Below are 3,872 nucleotides of genomic sequence, written 5' to 3' on the forward strand. Positions count from 1 at the left end.
GGCTCTTTTTTGTAAGCTCTTGGAGGATTGGCTACATCAGGGAGGTGTGGCCTAACATGCAAAGGAGCTCCTGCTAGAATTCCACCCCTGGTTAGCTAGAATAGTAGACTTCACAAGCTCTTGTACTGAATCTAGTTGCTTCAATCCCTGTATCTTTTAGGCAACAATTGTATGTTGGAACTTGAATAAGTATTCCTCACCTGAGTAACTATTCCTTACCTTACCTTTGGGGAGGGACGGTGGCTCAGTGGTAGAGCATCTGCTTAGGAAGCAGAAGGTCCCAGGTTCAATCCCTGGCATCTCCAAAAAAGGGTCCAGGCAAATAGGTGTGAAAAACCTCAGCTTGAGACCCTGGAGAGCCGCTGCCAGTCTGAGAAGACAATACTGACTTTGATGGACCAAAGGTCTGATTCAGTATAAGGCAGCTTCATATGCAAGCAAAAGCGAACATCACAAAGGCCGATCACATTTGATATAGTGGGCTACCTTAAATATCCTGTATAGGCTATGTACTTTTTGACTGTATATTGTTTTTCTTCTGCTATGTTTTGAATTTGTGAGCCACTTTGAAAAGAGCAACAAAGTGTCATAAAACATTTTAAATAAATAAATAAAAAATCTGTGCCATTTGCAGCTGAATCTTAGCCTTACTGCAATGAATGCAAAAAAAATAAAGCAGGCTTCCATTAATGTAAATGGGTTCAGGTTTTAGCCTGTATATTTTCTTAGCAGAGTACTTAGAACACTGGTGCCTTGGTGTCTGGAAGTGGAAAGAGAAAACACACACGCACAGGCCACTAAAACCAAGCGAATGCAATCAAAATCTCTTTGTAAATGGGACCATAAAAACAAATAAAGCTTTCCATTTCATCAAACTACTAGCAAACATTCCCTTTCCATCTTCCACCTGGGCACTTCTTTTTCTGGAAAGCTATCGCCAAGTTTAAACACAGAGGAAAATAGCTCTCAAATCCAATAATATCTGGAAGGCAGAGTTTCCAGCAATACCAAGGGATTTTCACCCAATATATTTGCCAACAAATCAATAACAAGAGTAAATCCATCTGCGTCTTGTGCAATCAAATGCTTGCTATCAGGTACTGCTGCCTAAATTAATATAATCCCTGAAGTGCTCAGTATGTGTCAAAGTTAATACCGAGGGAAGCTTTCACTTCACATGTGGTAAGCTGAAGGATATCTCTTAATAATGGTTTAAATAAAAGGAAATTATGTGGAGATTTTGAATTAAATGATCCTGAACTCACTTGGCTCCATGCTGAAGATTCTTCTCTCCCAAGATGGTGTGTTTTCTCAGCCTTGACAGCTTTCTGCCCAAAATTCCTTTCACATTTAGAACCTGAGATAGATCTAGAGGCAGCTCTTCTCTCATATCAAGCAAAAATGGTTTTGTTTTGTACCGGAAAAAAAAATCAGAAAGTCAGCTGTCATTAATTCCAGTTTTTCTTTCACATACCCACCAGGAGAAGACACATACTTCAGGGGGAGAGATGTTTGGATGCTGTTGTAGAAAAGCTTGGGTAGATTTTAAGTTACTGAAATGGAAAATTAAGTATGGACAATGGATTTGAAGATATCTGAAGTCCTCTTTATGGGATCAGTTTATCCTATGAAGAATATGCTTTCAATGAAGATACCTCTCGGCCATAAAAGCAGCATCAGGGAGGGGCTCTGCTTTTCTAGGAGTTTATCTAGGGTTGCTGGCCTCCAGATGGTGGTTGGAGATCTCCTACTCTTACATCTGATCTCCAGGTGACAAAGATCAGTTCACCTGGAGAAAATTGCTGTTTTGGAAGATGAACTTTATGACATTATACCCCATTGAAGTCTCTCCCCTCCCCTCCCTTCCCCTCCACCCCCAAACTCTCCAAGCATTTTCAAACCTGTATCTGTCAACCCTACGTTCATCCCATGTTATTTCCATAAGTGCATCCATACAAATATAGGCCAATATTACAAATATACGTCAATTCAGAACACTGTTCCTTAGCTCAGATAGTAGTATTATGCCACAGCTTCAGAAAGCCATAGAGTATTAAACAAAAAGTCAGAGTCACAGGTTGTGAAACTGGTCCATGATAGCAGGAAAATGTATAATAGAATTTTGTAAAAATAAGTTTCACAAACTGCACTAATCTGGAATCTGTTGAAAGCAAACAAATGTGATTGTGCGTTCTGGATATATTAGATTTATCGGAACTAGGCAAGTTAATGGAGGATAGTCATTAGGGATGTGTAAAAAAAGGTTATTTAAGGGCAAAATATTTGGGGGGCTGAATATCCCTAAATAGATTCAGCAGCCAAATCTGATTCAGGAGATTTCTGACTATTCCCGAATATACAGCTCCGTCATTCCCTATGGGCCATTGAAGTCAATGGCAAAATAGGGTATGATAAAAGGCAGCTGGGGAGCAGAGGGTTTGAGGAAGAGGCACCAAATTTGCAGGCAACTACAGAAGCCTCCCCCCACAAAACCCTCAAGTTTCAAAAAGACTGGACTAGAATTCCAATTCTAGGGGGCCTCCAAAGAGGGTACCCCCATTCCACCTTATTCCCTATGGGCCATTGAAGTCAATGGCAAAACATAGGGTAATGAATGGATCCTGTGGAGAAGGGGGTTGGAGGGTGGGGCCCCAAATTTACAGGGCAGCTGCAGACCTCTTCCCCACAGAACCCTCAAGTTTCAAAAAGATTGGACCAGGGATTTCCATTCTATAAGACCTCAAAGTGCTTGCCCCCCTTCCCAATAGTCTCCTATGATGGGAAAAACGTGCAAACACAGGCAGCGGTCAGATTCTCCAAGAGAATCTCTGCAGTAGAAAGTCGACTTTTGTTTACAAGGAGCATAGCAATGCTATGTGCTTAGCAGAACAAGTGCCACTGTGGCAGTGCCAGTGCCACATACAGGACCTTAGTTTAAATCTGAGAATATCTCTGAATTACAAATCTAGGGGGTACTTCTGCAAGGACTGCAGCATAGAAAGTGCATTGAATGCACTGGTGCTAAGCCACAGAGCCTGTGCCAATCTAATATTGACCAGCCCAGAAGTGCAACCCTACCAACTACTGCCCAGCAACTGAACCCAGTGCCCTTGTGGCCTGGGTATACTGAAAGATGAATGGACACAAATCTGAACTCAAGATTCACAAAGCTGAGAAGCCTGTTTTACTGCAACATCATTTCAGAAATAGACTGGAACAGGGATTTTGGAAATAGGGAACAATGGTGGGATGAGGGCACCCTCTTTGGGTGCCTCTAGAATCGTATTCCCTGGTTCAATCTTTTTGAAAATTTGGGGTTCTGTGGGGGAGAGACTCCTGCAGCTGCCCTGCCTCTTCCTCAAACTGTCTGCCCCCAGATGCCTTTCATTATACCCTATTTTGCCATTAACTTCAATGGCCCATAGGGTATAATGGAGCTGAACAGCTGCCGAATTTTGGCAGCTATTCACAATGGCAGTATGGCCTGAATACAGCTGAATCAGCTGTTTTTCAGGATTGTATTCATTTCGTCCAAACCAAATGCACATCCCTAATAGTCATTACTCATTAGCCATGATACTCAAAAGCAGTAAAACAATGTGCTGATGTTTTTATTTCCAGCTTGTCTTCCCACAGGCACCTGTTTTACTATTGTGGGAGCAGAATGCTGGAGAGGATGGACACTTGGTTGGATCCAGCATGCTCTTGTTATTTTATTCAAGGATAAATCATCATGTAAAGATAGTTTATTATCTCAGCTAAGTAGTCTACTTACTATAAGCAGGTTGACTGTGAGTCATCTGAGGGGGTCACATTGTATGGCACTTTTCCCAGTCCAAGCACAGATAATTTTTTTCCTATATGCAGTAGCT

The 3,872-nt window shown here is 41.8% G+C and overlaps 1 non-coding gene across 1 annotated transcript; it reads left to right on the plus strand.

Annotated features, from left to right (window-relative positions):
* The first annotated feature begins 238 nt into the window (after positions 1-238).
* TRNAP-AGG (transfer RNA proline (anticodon AGG)) lies at positions 239-305 on the plus strand. Its single transcript has one exon. It is a non-coding gene; the product is annotated as a tRNA-Pro (tRNA).
* The last annotated feature ends 3,567 nt before the right edge of the window (positions 306-3,872 follow it).

The sequence above is a fragment of the Heteronotia binoei genome, chromosome 2, assembly GCF_032191835.1.
Source record: "Heteronotia binoei isolate CCM8104 ecotype False Entrance Well chromosome 2, APGP_CSIRO_Hbin_v1, whole genome shotgun sequence".
In the NCBI taxonomy this organism is placed as follows: Eukaryota; Metazoa; Chordata; class Lepidosauria; order Squamata; family Gekkonidae; genus Heteronotia; species Heteronotia binoei.